Raw genomic sequence first — 19116 nt, 5'->3', positions numbered from 1 at the left:
TGATCCAGCAATCTCACTCATGGGCATATGTCCAGAGGAAAATATAATTCAAAAAAACACATGCAACTCAGTGTTCACAGCAGCACTATTTATGATAGTCAAGACATGGAAACAACCCAAATATCCATTGGCAGATCACTGGGATAAAGAACACGTGGTGTGTATTACTCATCTTTAAAAAAGAATAAAATAATGCCATTTGCAGCAACATGGATGGACCTGGAGGTCATTATTCTAAGTAAAATAAGCCAGAAAGAGAAAGAAAAATGCCATATATCGCTTATATGTGGAATCTAAAAAAGACACAAATGAACTTATCTATCAGCAACACATATATTTTAAATAGTTAAAATTGTCTTAAAAACACTCAAATGAATAATTTATTTAATTTCAGTAAATTAGCGAACACCTGTAGATTGACTTTTGCTGCGGAGATTACTGGCATTTGCACCTGAATTCATTTGTGTGCAGACCTGAAAATAAATCTCCCCAAGTAAAACCACAGTAAGAAACATTTGAATTTCTTACAATGCATTATGAGTCTTCATTTGAATTCACATCTATACATAGGCACCCTTGTAAAATGTCTGAGTACACAACCAAGATACTCATACACCAGGCTCCATTAAACTCCCAGCAAGTTGAAGCCATGTGTACTATGTGCACACTGTCATCATGGGCTAATAGTTTTTCAGTAAAAAGGAAACATATAACACACTGTATTGTGGTACAATAGTATCACAATGCAATAACATCAATTTAACATGTAGAAATTTTAAATATTGTGTATTTCTTACATTATTTTGATATTTAAAGTATGGAGAGTATTTGATGAAATTTACATGTAGAGTTTATTATTTCACTTTTAAGTTTCCAGATCAATGGTATGTGATATTGCCTTAAAGAAATCTTAAACTAGATATGGTTACAGTGCTTTAAATACACAGACTGTTTTTAGATGATACCTAAGAAACTGTTAACAGGGCTATTCTCTGCAAGAGGTCCTCAATTCTGGTAGGAGGGAAGCTTAATTTCCTTTTAGTTATATTGTATTCTGTTGCATACTCTTTTACAACATCATTATTGTTGAAAATTTTACTCCAGTTCTATCTGTAACCTTTTAAATTAATTGTACAGTACAATGTGGTACATGTTACAATTAGGAATTTTTTTGAAATGCTTTTTGTGAGTACTTCACTGTGGGAATCCAAATGTTCTTGATTCCATGAGACCAATACAAAGTAAATTGGAAGCTGAAGTGTAGATGTTCTTGTCAAAAAAAACTTTTAATAAGTATATTTTATATATTTTAACTCAGAAAATGATTTATAAAATGTACTTGAATATTAATATTTTTGTTATTGGGATTCCACTAGCAATTTCATCTGGGGAGAAAAATTCCAATTGCCTATATTTTTAAACCACTGATACAAGCCTTCACTTTCTAATATATTTTCACTTGTATTGGATCATGCTGTGTTTTCAGATTACACAGGAGATGAGAATTATTATATCCATTTTAGGCTAAAGAAAATTGAAGCTCAGAGAGGTTGAGACCCTTCTCTAAGACCAAAGAGCTAGTATATGACAGAGCTGTAGACAGAGCTGTGGCTTAATCCACATGTTTTTTAACTCCTCATCCTGCATTTGTTCTATGTTCTCATAATATTTCCAGGGAGATATGATGTACCTATGAGAAAGAAATAACACTTGGTTGAAAGTGTAAGACAAATAAATACAATTGTTTATAGTACTTTCTCTGTGAAAAGTTGAGAATTCAAAAAATGATAAAGGGATGGAAATTATAGTCCAAGAGCATGGCAAGCAGGCCATGTGGCCTCACTGCCCCGAACATCAGCACTGATACCCATGGGGACCTCTGCCTCGGTTGATTACCAGGCTCGTGTTGGGTTCATCCTGCTTAAGCCCATGTCTTAAGAATCTTTCTCCTCTCACTGTTTCTTGAGGATTGAAGACTTAATCATTCTTGCTAATAACTGTTGCCTGAAATGTAGTATGTGTTCATTCTCAAATATCTGGTGAATAAATTCTCCCTCTTTCCTGTCATCCACCCATTTTGGTTTCATTTTCTTGAACCCCAAATTGATGATTAAGATGTACTTACCTGGTGCTGTGATTGTTCTCGTTGTTCTAATGCCCATAACTTACTTGCCTTCTTACCTTATGAATTATGCTTTATTTGTTGGTCCCATTCTCATGTTCAACTTACTAGTCAAAATATAACCTATTAGTTTATGTATGTAGCCTCCTTCTGTCCCCTGCCCAACTCCCATACCACTGATGTAGACCATTTTTAACTTGCCTTGCCATATACTAGCAGTATACTATGTTCTCTCTTTTGCTCACAAATTCCTGCAGCGCTTACTGCTTACTTCATCAGTCAAGTGTCCATCCCACTCAGTTAATAAGTCTAATTCCAAGCCAGGTCTACCTCATATGCCTCTTCTCTATCTGTTTAAATACACTATGTCCTATGTTAAATATATATACTATGTCCTGACCTGTCCTGAATGATCACACAGAATATTATTTACCGCATTGATCTGTATAAAGATACTTCTTCAAGTGATGTTTGACATAATGGCGAAATTGAAATGCGTCTTATGATGGCTTTATGGTGCTATCACTAAGAGTAAACCCAAGCTCCTGAAACAGTCTTTTTCTCCACTTTACCACCGTGTCTTATGGTAGCTTTCCACTCTCATGTGGTCCAGTGTACTTCAGAGATGCTTCAGGTGGGAAACTAACTGAACTACTGTACACTATATATAAAGCCAGTGTAAGTCACTTAATTCTGGCTTAAATATATAAATTTTCCTTTCAGTAACTTCTAGTTGATACTTTGTTTAATCTACCATTTATTTCTTCCCAGGAGTTTGTCAGTTAGAGCCATGGTTATTTTGACTGGTCTATCTCATTATTTTCTGTTTAATTTAAGTAAGTTACTTTGGCTCTACTGTTTCATCTGGTCTTGGAGAACTAATTTCTTTTCTTTGATTTGTCAATTCTTCTGTCTTCTTCCTGGTCTTTGTAGCATATTGTATTGAGTGGACCTGGAGTCTGAGTCTACAGTTTTGAGTATACTTCATATACTGACTGCACTTATAACCTTATATAATTTATTCCACTTCAAGAATATAGGTAAATCCACAAATTTTGGGGGAAGGAAACTCATAATTCCCTATCATTTTGTGAAGAGATGACGTTTTGTCACAACTAGATGAGAGGTAGGTTAGAATTCAAAGAAGTTTTGACTATGAACTTAAGAAGAATTCATCTTGAGTATGAAGAATTGTATATTTTTTTGAGTGCCCTTCAACTTGAGTTAAGATTTTCTATAATGTCTAGCAAAAAGGTAATTGCTATCTGAAAAACATGCTAAGAAAAAGCCCCATACTTTTTGCTAATTGACAGATGGCTCACAGTCATCGTTTCTTTTGCATGAAATTTAGCACTTCATTTGGGGCAACTCAATCAGGTTAAAATAGTAAACCTTTTTTTTTCCTCTTTGATCTCATAGTTTTAGATGTTTATGTACAATATCACCCTAACTACCATGAAAAAATGTAAAACATTGAGGCCAGCACTCTCATGGATAAAGTGAATGTATTTATCTGTGTCTCTCAGCTCCTAACTCCTTCCTGTCAGCACTTACATTTCCAGAACACAAGTATCCACTGTCCTCATGTATTATTTCTCCACCTTGGTCCCTCCCTTCTCTGAGAATCTTAGAGCTGTTTCTGCCTTCCTATAATATCTGTGTCCTATAGTTTTATATTTCCCTGCTATGTTTCTTCTTTAACATATGACTTGCCTTATTTTTAATTCGAAAAATACTTATTAAGTAGGTACGTGTATAGTACAAATCTTCAAAGATGACTTAGCTACAACCTTTACACTCTAGGAGTTGTTGGGAACTAAGAGAGCAGGTACAAATAAATCTGATAGAAGGATTAGTGGGACAGTCGAGGTGTAAAGAAAAAATTAAGTTGGGCTAGGTTGTTTCTTCTTAACTATGGTTTAATCAATTAATTTTCAGGTGTAGAAAACTAGAGACAGACATATACATAGATTTTAACAGTGGTTTGTGCAGCTTACATTGTCTTCCCTAAGGATCAGTTCTCTAATTTTTAAAAAAAATTTTTAATGCTTAATACTGTCAAAGTGGGAAATGTTTCTTGGTAAAGTAGCCTTTCACATTAGCCTCTGACTTTACACTAAGAAGATAAGAGATAAGCACATCTGCATATGAACTCAGCAGTGGTTAAAAGATAGGCAAGGGTAATGTTTCATATCAGTGACAAATGCATTTATGGAACACATGCTACAGCCAGGCACTGTTCTGAATTCACTCATGTAATTCTAACAACCACCCTCTGAAGTGGAGACTATTATAATACACATTTTATAGATGAAGAAACAATAAAGAAGCATACACGGAAAAGTGAAAGGAGTCACCCAGCTAGGAATAATTACACAAGGTGGTTTAGCTCAAGAGTTGATGTTCTCAGTCTCTACCTGTATGCCTCCCAGAGTTAAGAATGCTGCATGACTCCAAATCCACTTCAAGAAGAATGGTTCAGGGTTGGAAGTATCAGACCTGAGCATGTAGGTGGCAAGTGTAGCTTCCAGGGTAGAGGAGTGAGAAAATAGCTATGCAATCAGAGGGCTTGGGGCCAGGCTGTTCCTGAGACTTTGTATGAATTACACCACTTGTTTCGGATACTTTAGAAAATAAATGTAAGCCATTCTATTTAAATGCATAATTCACTTCCTGAATGGGGACACTTGCATAGGGTTCAGCCTCCTCACTGTGGATAGGAAGTACCAATAATTGCATTCATGAACTTTTATCTTTTGAAGAGCACGTGCATTTTACTGGCATCTTTTCAGTGTGTACGTATGGGGTGCATCACATTGAAAGATAAATGCATACCACAATGGTGGAAACATGTTAGCAGAATAGTTGTATTGCAAGTTTGGGCTGCCTCTTAACATCACCTAGCAGCCATCAGAAATAGCTGGCCCGATAACAGTATCAGAACAGCTGTACTTTTTTAAAGTGTTGTGATTCCTAAACAACTCGTACTGTTACTCCCTTTTTAGATCTGCTGTTTTTCGTCCGTTTGTGCAAATGAATTATTACTTGAACATGAAATAGAGCAGGAGAGAATATGAAAGAAATAAGCATAAGTAGACATATTTCCAGACCCAAACCCAGTAGTCATGGATGCAACTGACTTGCCAACTACATTCAATTTATACATTAAAAGTAAAGAAAAAAAAAAAAAAGGATCTACTACCAGGAAGCCAAAGTTGAGAAAGTCCAGACTGGTTTCTGACAATTTCCTGCTGTTGTTTTTGTGTGTGTGTGTGTATGTGTGTGTGACATAATTTAACTCTGAGTCAACAAAATGTTTGTTTGGTTTTTTTTCCCTGCTGTATCATGTAGCTTGACAATATTAATTGAATTCTTTCCCTCTGAATTTGAAGCATTGACAAAGAAGCCAAAATTATGTGATATTTCCAGAAGTCAAAGGTTAATTAGCAGTCAGTAGTTTTCTGTGCAGGTACAGTTCTGTATACAAAAGACCTTAATAAAATACACTGTCACTCAGTCTAATGCTCAGTTTGCTGGGTAAAAAGGAAAACAAATCCACTGGATGGTGAACATAGTGTCATGATAAATAAGGTCAAATTTGTTTGTTCAAGAATTCGCTTTGAATTTTAGGTTATTCAGCTGTGTTTACTAATAAACTGTTCAAGCATATAAATAGGCAGTCTGAGAGACACAATGGCTAGACTTTCTGTTTCCAAAATATTGGCCCAAATCGCAAAGTCCATTCACAAAAATACACTTCTGTTAGTTAAGCAAAGGATGGCTAAGCAAGAGATGCAGTTGTCCTACATTTGTGACACTGTGGATTGCACATTATAAACATTCAAGGTATATATACTAGATATCACTACCAAAGAATAAAAATAGAATGAATCAAATTTACCCTAAATGCATACATGTAACTGCTACACAAAGCTTTTAAAAGCAAAAAGCAAACAAAAAGCAGGAAAAGTAGGTGAAGATATTGAGGCACTGTGATTTTTTGGCCTTTTTTGGTCTTAAGAGCAGGATTTGCTAAATGACCATGACCAAATAGATCTACCACTGTAGGTAGTTTCTGCCATTTTTCACAGCCCAGATTGCCCAAAGAGTCTCTTAAGATTTTTTTTTTTTCTTTTGGTCATATATCTGTTGGCTCTGCCAAATTAAATGCTTATAACTGGTATTCTAGATCTGGTTTTTAAAAAATGAAATTTAACACACTATAAGCAGCTCAACTCAATGACTTAACTATTAATGTTTTATGAGTTATAGATAGGAGATACATGTATAATATGTATTTTTCCTTTAAGTAGTGGTTTGTTTAAAAACAAATTTAGCTTTTGTTTTCTATTTAAGACAACATTCTTTTTTTTAATGTTGGTGAAATGTCTTAGAGCTCAAGGTAATATATAATTCAATGTCATTGACTCTCAGAATTTCAATCAAAGATATTTTAAAAGAGCTGTCAAAGTTCCTTATTTAGTTTGTAAATGAAAGAAAGAAAACTTGAATTTGAAAGGTTAAAACTGATTACTTTCATGGAAGCTAGAATGGATTGTTGAGAAACATTCAGAAAAATACAATTTTTCCAGGAATTTTTTTTCCATCAGAATAATGTGGATCCCTGTTTCGTGCTCAGTATTTACTAAAATTTTATGGTCTCTATGTTTTGATCCCCAAAAATACATTTTTTTAACAAACCAAATCATTTTACTGTGCAGTTTCCTTCTGCCAGAAAATTGCTAAAATATAAATATAAAATCCCTAGAAAACACTCAGAATAGCTCTTAAATCTTCAGTCTCCCCCAAACTGGGGCCAACCTCTTTGTTCTTTAAAAGTCGATTGGGTGTTTGCTAAACATGTGTGTCTGTCTTAGATCATCCACATACATAACAGGATCAAATTGGGACCACACCTTTGGAGAAGAGTCTTAATCTCTCCTCCATTTTACTTTGCAGTTCAGGTAAACAATTTTCAGCCTTGTGACACAGCCCCGTTGCAAATACCTGCATCTGTCTGCTTCTGTCTCTGAGGGTTTCTCCAGCTCCAAAACAAGAAAGTTCACTGGACTTCACATCCCCAGGGTCAACCCTTAACCAGTGGAAAATTTACTGGATTAAAATTGGTGGGGGAGAATTCAAAGGCACATACTACACCATTTCTCAGAGAGAGGCAATAGAAGAGAGCATCAGTTGTCGAGAGCAGAAGCACTCTCTTTAACATAACTTCACTGGCTTTTCTCCCTTTTCTGTATCGCTTATCTAGCCCCTCCCTCACTCCTGTTTCCAAAGATAACCTCCCAAATAAACTACATGCACATGTCTCATTGTCAACTTTAGGGTTCACAAACTAAAACAGCTTGACTTCTAATGCTATAAAGAGATACTTTCACATTTTCTAATACCCATAACCAAAGATTCACTGGCTTCTTGAACATCAAAAACTCACAAAAATGTTTTGACAAGTTAACATATATGATTCCAAAAAAAGTGTCATTTATTGCCCTGGCTGCAAGGAGACTCTATAAAAATAAAACCAAGGTTGTCCCTAGTTACCCCAATTTTTGGTTTTGGTAGTGCTTGAAACTTGGAAGTCATATGTTGTTTAGTATGTGATTTAAAACAAACAAAAAAAAACCTTAGAAAAACTTGGGCCAATTCTCTTACTATTAACCACAACTTAAATGAGTGTTGCCAAGAATGTGAAGATGAACTCTTCACTGGAACACATGCCAGATCAATTATGTCCTTTGTGTCTGACATGATGTTTTTAAATGAATAATTTTTTTCTAGTTATATTAGTTTTTAACAAGATCACAATTTTGGATGAGCTATTAGCTTTCTAATGCTTTCTCCTTTCTCTCTCTCTTTTTTTTCTCTTTATCATACTTCCCATTTACTTTAAAACATGAACAAAGTAAGGCGATCATGCTACAGTTAGTAAGAAAGTAAATGAAACTGCATTATATTTAAGTGTTTTTAAGAAATACTAGCATCCAAGATATCAGAAAATTCTCAGTTCCTGGATTTTACATTAGGTTTTTTTTTGTTTTTGTTTGGTTTTTTACTTGTGCAAGTATATCTAATATAATGCATAGGAAACTTTTTCCCCTCCCAGTTAGGTTCATGTAGAGATACATTAGAAAAAAAAAACTCTTAAATTAGATTTTTAGATAAATAAAATAACATAATAAATAATGGCAAAAATATAATAAATGTTAAAAATTATTTTAATTTGATTTTTGTTAAGTAACAAAAGAAAATGAGAGGGTAAAAAGAGAAGGGTGAAATAAATTGTCAGAAAGTTGATTTATTGTAAAATCCTTAAAAGATGTAGATCTAATTGACTTAATAAAATTTCACTTAAAAAGAGTCATGCATGGTGAATATTTGCTATACTTTGACTATTATCTCATGAATAAATGAAGTGGATATTCTGGAATATCTGTACTCCTAATTTATAGTGGAAAATCTATCTTCCTTTTTACATGTTACTTCATAAAGTCAAAGGATCTTTGAAAAAATTTTGCCTTTTATAATGTCCCTCCCTTTTCTTATAAGCAGATTTTTTTTTTAATTGAGGTACAGTGAATTACAATGTGTCAGTTTCTGGTGTACAACACAATGTCCCAGTCGTGCATATACATACATATATTCATTTTCATATTTGTTTTTTATCAAAGGTTGTTACAAGATATTGAACATAGTTCCCTGTGCTATACAGAAGAAACTTCTTTTATAATCTATTTTTATATATAGTGGCTTTATCATTTGTAAATCTCAAACTCCCAGATTTATCCCTTCCCACCTCGTTTCCCCAGTAACCATAAGATTGTTTACTATGTCTGTGAGTCTGTTTCTCTTTTGTAGATGAAATCACAGTGTCCTTTTTTTTTTTTAAGATACCACATATGAGTGGTATCACATGGTATTTTTCTTTCTCTTTCTGGCTTCACTTAGAATGACAATCTCTAGGCCCATCCATGTTGCTACATATGGCATTATTTTATTCTTTTTATTGCTGATTAGTATTCCATTGTATAAATATACCATAACTTTTTTATCTAGTCATCTGTTAATAGGCATTTAGCTTGCTTCCATGTCTTGGCTATTTTAAATAGTGTTACTATGAACGGGGTGCATGTATCTTTTTGAATAAGCAGATATTATACATTTTTTGAGTAGCATCTCATTGAACCTGAGATGACCTTGAAAGCTATATGGAACTTTTTCTTTCTTTATATTGATATAAATATAATACACTCTTCCTACTTGACCAGATGAAAGTAAATCTTGCACCATATCTAGCCTCAAGGTAAGAGTTGTTATCCTCTTAGCTTGTAAATACATTTCTGGTTAGGTAATGAATTAATTAAAAATAATATTAATGGATAATATCCAGCAATCAGTAACATTGCACATAACACATTTTTTATTTTTGTAATAACGGTGTAGGTGTTCATCGGTAAACATTTCGTTCTAAGTAATAAAGTTACAGAATGACCACAGGCTCAGTTGAAACTGGAGCTATTGAGCTATTAAGCTTTCCCATTGTACTTTTCTGTCCAAATTCTACTCTGCCTTCCCTTCTATGATGAAGAGGGAGAGCATTAACTCTTGATCTGAAGCCAAGGATATGACTAAAGTTAATAAAAGTCATCCTCTTTACTTCCAAACCTTCTGCATTTTTGGCCAAAACATTCCCTAGAGACAGGAAGCTATTAATTGCATGTTTTGATTTTTTTAGCATCTGCCTTTCCATCTGGTACTTGACTGTACATTATATATAGGAGAGTGTGAACAGAAGATGGTGACAATGTCAACAAGAACTAACATTTTTGCAGTGTGTCAGTAAAGAAACTGATAACATAATTAGGAAGTTGAAAGACAAATTGTGGAAACATCCAACTGTGAATAATTGGAAAACGCTCAATAAGCTTGTGTATCCTTAGTTCAAAGATCTGAAAGAAAGCCTATGCATAATGAATTTCTTTAATAAAATCAGGTGGGATAAATTTTTCTCAAAAATACCAAAAAGAACATGTAAATTGAATATTATTAAACAAGCACTAGTTGTTAAAATGTATTAGTTAAGCATTAATTATTAGACTATTGAAATAATTGATTATTTCTGTTCTATAATAATATTAATTCCATTTTAAAGAGAAGAGATCTGTTAAATAAAAATCAAATATTAGAGAAGAAAGGTGTAGTATGTTGAATGGTGTTCTCCAAAATGACATGTCCATGCCCTGACTTATAGAACCTGTGAATATGATCTCATTTGTTTAAAAAAAGTCTTTTCAGATGTAATTAAATATCTCAAGATGTGATTATCCTGGACTATCCAGGTAGACCCTGAATCCAATGATGATTATCCTTACAGAAAAAGACAAAAAAAAGAGAGAAAATCCTATGAAGACAGAAGCAGAGACTGGAGTTATGTAGCCAAGAAACACCTGAAATCACCAGACCCAGAAAGAAGCAAAAAAATGATTTTTTTAAAAGTTATATACGTTGTATATTATCACACACTGAGAAGAGTGACAGGAATTTTCAATAATGTATTATAGATAACTGTCCAATGTTTATGTGAGTATAAGACCTATGGAACAAGACAAGGAAACATTGAACACTGGGTCTTTTCATGCCCAATACCCAGCAGAACTTTTTTTCCCTTCTGTTCATAATGGTTATTAACAGAGCGTTGGCTTTTCAGATAATGTCAATCCTGTGATGAGGCAGTTAAAGAGTTTGAAGGTTAAGGTGTGTGAAATACAGAGCTGGAAGGAGGCAGGCTGCTGTGCCATTGAGAGCAAGATGGAGTGAAGGCTCTTAGGATACATTTTTGCCTCCTGTCCTTACATCCAATACCTGGATACAAGCCAGGGGCTCATTTGTCAAAATCAAATAACTATAAACTCTAAAAATATCCTCTCATTAGGTACAACTCCAAATTCATTTTGGCCAGTTGGTAGGTTGAAATTACAAAGGGTCCACTGGTTAGTGTCTGTTTTATAAGGGTCTATATGAACCACAAGGATCTGGCTGTTGTTGGAGTCTAGGTCATGGCCTCCAAGAACATAGACCTTTCAAAGAGAGCGCCTCACTGACCATATCTTGATTTTGGACGCATGGACTTCAGAATTGTGAGAAAATAATTTCTGTTGTTTGAAGCACCCAATTTTCAATAATTTGTTACAACAGCCCTCGGAAACTAACACGGAAGGTAGCTGTATATTTTATATAACTTAAATGCTTTAAATTATATAATAGTTGTTCATTTATGATCAATACTACATATTAGACATGAAAATTTCTTTTCCTCATGAGGCATAAACTCATTAGGTACATAATAATAGTAGCCATTAAGATTCATTCTATATTATGCATGTAGCAGGCACCGTTCCAAGTGCATTCGAATGTTAATTTGTTTAATTCTCATAACAACCTAAAAAATAAATTACTAGGAGAGTGGAGAGATAATGATACAGAGACTAGCTGAGTTCCATATGAAGAGAACAGTGGCACTGGTATTTGTGACACAGGCACCTGGGTTCGGAAGCCCATGTTCTGAACTGTTATATTAGATGAATTGAGAAAAAAACAAGTGATAGAATTCAACTTGATAGTCCACAAAGATGCTGTCATTTTCTTCTGAATAAGAATGCTAGACAGGGAATTTGAGTCTCTGGAAATCAAATAGGCCACATAGGAGGGTAAATAAATATACCTGTAATGAATAGGGCTGATTCTGCAGGTCTGTTTTCGTTTTCCTAACACCAAGACTATCTGGCTTATGCTTAAAAAAAATCCAGGTGTACATTTCTATTTTATCTTTCAAATTTAAAATGGAATTGGAATTATGCAATGAACCTTCCCAACTAAAACAGCGTGAAAAAACTAAATGCTTTTAGTTACCTGACTGTGCCATTACTTTAGCATATTAATTCAGTAGATGTGTAAAAAAAGAGATTGACAAAAGGGAAAAAAATTTTCAGCTGATTGTAGGTTGTTGTGCTTATTACATTTTTCCTGAAAATCCCCCAATGTTAAAACATTTCTCTTGAAAACAGCAACCTATAATTTCAAGCCTGAGTAATATAGATCTTTAGTCTCAAAATTCACTTTTTTCTCTTTTAAAATTGTTTAACCATACTCTTCCTTTTAGTACATAGTATTTTAATTTGGTTCTGTGGCCTAAATACAATACTCAATCCACGTGGTTAGCTCACTGATAAAGAAACTCAGAATATGAGATTTCCAGGAAGAATGTTGATGGATTATCTAGATCAGTCCTAAATCCAGTAACACTGTCCTTTTAAGATAGAAGAGACCCTCTGCATCACTGAGGCATTTTCTAGAAGTAGGCGTTTCTTAAAACAAAACCTGCAAAGACATGAGTTCATTTATTTCCGATCCACTTATTTAAGTCAATATTAATGTTATATATACTATTGATTTCTGAAATAAATTTACTTTCATTTAGTCTGTTTGGCTCTGGCATTTGAATTTTTCATCTTCAAAATTTTACTAACCAATCCTTATATTAACCAGTGTGACTTTTAAAAAAATACATACAAAGGCAGGGACTGATTTATAAAATGTTCTCAGATGATTATATTTTGTGGCTTCTATCCATGTACTGACAATATACTTAAACACTTGCTACCAAGGACTAATTTCAGCATTAAATTGTTTTAGTATAGTATAGGTGAATGATAAAGGATGAATCAATAGGGAAATATTTGATTCGTTGCTGTTTTTTTCAATACCAACTGAAATTTTTTGACTGTCACAGATTAAACATATACATATGTTTTTCCAAGTTTGTGTATGAAGTACTTATGCATTTTTTAAAGAAAGAAGGAAAAGTATGATTTTTTTTCCATTTTATTTGTCTCCTTTCTTAATACAAACCTACAATATTAATGTTAAAAACACATAGAAACTGCTATGGAAAACAACATGAAGTTTCCTCAAAACATTAAAAAAAGAGCTGCCATATGATCTAGTAATGTCACTTCTTGGTGTACCTGCAAAAGAATTGAAAGCAAGATGTTGAAGAGATGTTTTGGGAGCCTTGTTCACTGTATCACTATTTACAATAGCCAAGAGGTAGCAGCAACCCAAATAACCATTGATGGATGAATGGATAAACAAAATATACAATGAAATATTAGCCTTAAAAAGGAAGGAAATCCTGACACTTTCTGCAACATTGATGAACTGTAAGGACATTATACTAAGTTAAATAAGCCAGCCACAAAAGATGCTGTATTATTCCACTTATATGAGGTATCCAAAATAGTCATATTCATAGGAACAGAAAGTAAAATGGTGGTTACCCGGGGCTGTGGTGTAGAGAGAGAAAAGGGAGTTGTTGTTTAATGGGTATGGAGTTTCAAATTTTCGAGGTGGAAGAGTTCTGGTTATCTGTTTCACAACAACGTGAATATACTTACCACTATTGAACTTCACAGTTTAAAATGGTTAAAACGGTAAATGTAATATTATGTGCTCTTTCCCAGGGCTTGAGGGTGAGGGATGGGCTGGTAGGGAAGCAAGTATCAGAAAACATCTGAAGTGGAAGATTGTTTCCTAAAGCTGAGTATTTTTAGAATATAGTTCAAATCACAGACTGATAAAGTGAAGGTATAGTTTCAGAAATCCGTCAAAGGAATTTCATTTTGGTTCCTTAAACAATGGTTTCTTAAATGGAGATTGCTCTAGAGAGTAAACTCTTAACTGGAAAGTTTTTGGTCTAGTACTTCAAGAGAATGGCAAAAATCCTTAAGCTCACGAAAAAGAAACTACCAAAAGGGGAGAAATAAGAGTGGGCAGAAAAAAAAAAAGATGTAATTTGATTTGCTTTGATTCATAATATTGATGAGCTATCAACATAGCATTTTTGGGTTAGTTTATTTGAGTAGAGTGCAGAAGATTTTATTGGTCAAGTCTTGGAACTATTCCTTTTGAAAATTTTATGCAAAATTTACTTTCTCAGAAATTTTTATATTCAGCTTATTGCAGAGAAAAGAAGTGACTTAGATAATCTCTTCATGTCCTTTTCCATTCACTCAACATTTAGGTACATAATGCTTCCCATCGTCATTTAAGAATCTGTTGGTGTCCCCAGGAAAGTAAAATTTTGACTGTAGAGGTCAACTGAAAATCATTAAATGTGAACAGGGGTTAGTGTGTTCTTCACTCATAGCCTGTCTTTTTAGTTATTAATAATCTTTGTTTTCAAATGATTTTCTTATTACAGAAAAAAGTTAAAGAGGCAAAGAGGAAAAAAAAAAACAAAAACCTAATGCCTCCACACCGAGCCCTGTTAAAACATCAGTCTATACAACCAACGGTTTTCTTTGTTCAGCTACATTATATCTTATATAATACACACACACACACACACACACACACACACACACACACACACACACACAAGCTTCTATGAGCCCAAGCTGTTCTGCAATTTAGTCTTTTTGCTTAGTTTGTCATGAAATTAATTACTCTGTTTTTTCCCTGCTTTTTTAATGATAAAATTGGTATTTGGTATGCCTTTGCTTTTGTTTTGCCTTCATATTACAGGGATACCAATCTCCTTATCTGTAAAGAGAGTTGAAATTGAGGTCTCTAGAGTTCTCTCTGGACAGAGCCCATGATTCCAGATCCTATCCACAATCCCCAGCCAAGTCCAGATGGCCGTCTTTGTTTCCACGGCCCACATTATTGTTTTGGGCTGACTTCTCTTCATTCTGGTGCCAAGCTTACTTGTAGAACCAGTGTGGTATCCAAAAGGTGGCTGATCTGTATGAAACAGTGACATCCTTGAGGATAAAGTTATATGTTAAACTTCCTTCTCTTTATCACAGAGCACATGCCCAATAAATACTTTATTCATTATCATCAGGAAAAGCATTTATGCACCGTATGATACTGTATTAAAAAGAAAAAGGAAGTACCTGTCAGTTAATTTTCTTTTCTTTCTTTTAGAGAAAGTCTTTTAGTAGAATTTTCACTCAGGAAACTGATTTAATAAGAGAGACAATACGTATCACGTCTTGCATTGCATCACCTCTCCCTGCACATCCTGGTTTAGAAATATTCCTTCCTCATCAAAGAAGTAGCTTTGAATCAGTAGCTGTTTAATTATGGTCTGGTAGAGGATTGCTTACATGTAGTTAAATACATATAGCTGCAGGAATCATTGAAAAATAATGTTTCTCAATATCTATCAAGATGTCAGATATGCATTTAGGATAGGCTTTGAAATTTCCTGTTTGACTGTAGGTGAATAGATGGTCATTATGTCTAGACATGTGTTTGAAATACAGCTCTGTTATTTATTATGTGATTTAGAGAAGTAAAGCAACTGTTCTGAGATTCAATTTCTTCATCTGTGAAAAAGGGGTGGTTGTGACTGTCTTATATTTTTGTTGAAGGGATTCCTTAAGTATGTAAACCACTGAGCATTACTTGGTATAGAGAGCTTCAATCAATACTTTTGTTAATATTTCTATTATGGTCTGGAAGGACTGATAGTATGTTATTACTCATCTTTAACAACCGCTTGCTTTTGTCTGTCAGATTAATTTGTTGGAGTACAAATGGAAGGTTTGTGTGAGAAGTATAGAACTTGTTGCGTATGAGATCACAGAACCACAGAAAATCAGAGCAGCAATAGACTCCTGAGAGATCAACCGTTTCTTTGTACACTCATCACTATCAACACATGGCATACATACAGTATACAGATGAGAAAAATGGAGACCCTGGCTGTTGGAGTAGAACTTCTTTTGTTATTCCAAAAGGAGAGGAAAAAGGCCCCAGTTGTCATCTTACCCAAAAGATAAAAACACAGATGGGTGACGGACAGTGTTGTGTAGCAAAAGATTTTAAAGGATTTATTTAGGAAAGAAAAAGTACACCCCCGAGAAAGGGAGGCAAGCTGATCCAAGGGAGGAAAAAAAGCAGCTATTTTTGTCTTCCCTTTGTCTTATACCCTTACTTAGAGGTGGTGTTTTGATCTATTGACGGCTCTTGCCCCTGGAATGCTTAGTCATATTCAGCCCCTTTTGCGCATGTCCTTATCCATGGTGTACACAGAAGAACCCACGGGTGGGTAGGTGGGGCCTAAACTGCAGTATTAATTACATTGCAATGAGCATTAGGTCAACACTGGTTAAGTTTTTTCACTACCATGAGGTCTTCACTGTGGGGTTCTAACTGGTTTCTTGCTGGCATTCATTTAGAAGAAGTAAAGTCCCTTTATGCTGGAGGTGGGTATACCACCATCTTCCAGACCATCCTCCCTCTCCTCTACCTATCTGCCCAGTGCCCCCACTTATCTAATTACCTAACACTTTGATCAGACAGATAGGAGACTTGGGGGCTAGTCTTTATTCTGTTTTTTCCTACCCAGTACTGCTTTTTTCCCCCTACAAAATTCAGTCTTCTCAGACAAGAAGAGATGAATGTGAAGAAGCTTAGAGGAAAGTATCAAAACAAGACGGAGATGGGGTATCCATGAGTTATGACACAATAATGCTGTGGGACAACCAGGCTGCTCAGGGGCATAAAGAAAAATGTACCACTGATGCTGGCTCAACTGGCCAGTGTTTCTGATCTGGCTGGGCCACTTCATGCAGCAGTGTTGTGCTTGGGTTGGTGAGACTTCTCTGTTTCTGGGAATGGCTGGCTGTTGGTTTAGAAATCTAAGATCTTCTCCACGTGGTTTCTCATCCTCTAACAAGGTCTATTGGTCACATGGAATTGGCAAAAACTGAAGAGAGAGCAGAGGTATATGAATCTCTTGAGTCTTATAACGGCTACAGTGCTACTTCTGCCATATTCTACCGATCCAACCTGGTCACAAGACTAACCCGGAACCGAGTGGTGGGAACACAGGCTACATTTTATGATGGAAAAAGCTACCAAGTTTTCCTTTGCTAAGGGATAAACACAGAGAGCAATGGAGAATTGGGGCCACTTTCTAAATCAATCTAGCAATCAAGTACAGGAAACCCTTCAGTTTTGTAATGAAATTAACAACATCCTCATCCTCTATTTGAGGATATTTCTCCCACATAACTGATACATTAAAGTTTACTTGCTGCCTAACTTATGCTATAAGAAAGCTGCAATATCCAAAAAGAAAAAAAAAGCTAAAACAAAATCTCATAAATGTTAATGAAGTCAGTTGAATTGTAAAAATGTAAATACCACTCTGTTATCTTTTCTTACCACATTCAAACGTGTATGCCTTAGTCAGAGTGGGTATCAGCCAGTTATCATGACTAGCATTTGAAATCTCTGTGCCAATTTTTAAGGCCAGAATTAGAATGATACACTGTCTTTTTGATTATTAAGCACCATTTGTACTAACTATATCCAATCGTGTGAACATAGTTGTTCAGGCACTCATTAAGAAGACTTATTATAACCCTATAATAACATAATACAACAGAAGATGTTGAAAATGATCACTCTGATATATATATATATGCATTTTATAAATATTTATATTTTATATATGAATAAGTAATAACTATTAAAATACTCACTTTTTCATTCTTTCTAATGACATAATCAAGTAGATTATAACTGAAAAGTTTTATATGGTAGTTTTATATGGTAAAAGTTTTATATGGAAAAGTTTTATGTAAGTTTATCTTATATATGAGGTGAAATTTCTGTGCTTTTTCTAAAAATTTTTATTCTGTTTATTTATAAACAGGCAATCTGAGAGGCTTCTAGAAAACCATTTATAATTACCTCTTTAAATGCTAGTTATTTTCTGTAAAGATATAATTTAAAATATCAAAACACAGTAAGAGAATGAATTTCTGAGATTTACCTTCTATCATAGAAAAGGTAAACTTTTTTTTTAAAGAAAGCCTAATTTTTTATGATTTTCTAGGTAATTTTATATTAAAAAATGAGCTTATCTCATAATGTTATTGAAATAAGCCTACCCCTTCACTTAAAATGTTGGTAATTTTTGCTTAAATAAATTGCATTCAAACAAATTATACTGTGGGAGAGATGTTCAATTTTTTTAATCTATTGTAAATAAAGATAAACTTTAAAGTCATTCTTTTGTAAATCTCAAGACAGTTCTACCTTAAAAAAAAAAATCTTATCATCCTTTTGGTATTAAAATCATCCTAACCTCAAAACCAAATCATAAGAAGCACTGAAAGCGGTTAGACTAGGAGTAAATGAAATACAGGTCAGTAATCTTTAATGAGGGTAATGATCTCAATTGAGGTTTTTTGAGGACTTAATGATTTCTTTTTGTATCAAATGACATTGTCAGAGATATCATTAAGATTGAAAACAACTCTTGTTGATATCTTCAAGATCTGAAGAACTATAAAGGCAGGGCTGTAGTTAAAAATGAATGGCTTCTGTAAGTCAAATTTACTTTTTCCTTATCCATATACCAGAAACTTAATATTTGTAAACATAAAGATTTTCCATTTTTACTTTAACCTTGAATGGCTTTCAGATTCTTTCATTGGCATAGGATTAACACTATTTCAAAATTGTCTCTCCCACCCACCATGTACATTGGCAATATGATATGCTAGGTGAACTTCTAACACTTGGCTGATACCAAGCTTTGGCTAATGTGCTATTTCTGAAACTGCTATACTGCAAAATTTTGTCCTTTGTTGATTTACCTAGTTGGAATAGGTAGCTAATCTAAACAAGCTGGCTTTTGTTTACTCTGATTTTTATATTCATGTAAAATGTTCAGTATTCCATTACAGTCTTCTTAAATGCAATCAGATAAACTCCAACAACAACACACACAACCCCCCCCCCCAAAAAAAAACAACACCAAACCTGTGAGGTATTCACGTGGAGTAGGGTGCAGTCATCTTGGCTGGTTTTCCAATAATGTGTTTGGCACTTACTGCTTATAATAGCTTTCTTCCTGTGCTCTGAGGGAATCTGATCTTTCACTGAGGTAAGTATTACCC

The sequence above is a fragment of the Camelus ferus genome, chromosome 7, assembly GCF_009834535.1.
Source record: "Camelus ferus isolate YT-003-E chromosome 7, BCGSAC_Cfer_1.0, whole genome shotgun sequence".
Taxonomy (NCBI): Eukaryota; Metazoa; Chordata; class Mammalia; order Artiodactyla; family Camelidae; genus Camelus; species Camelus ferus.
Note: the sequence above shows the minus strand (reverse complement) of the source record.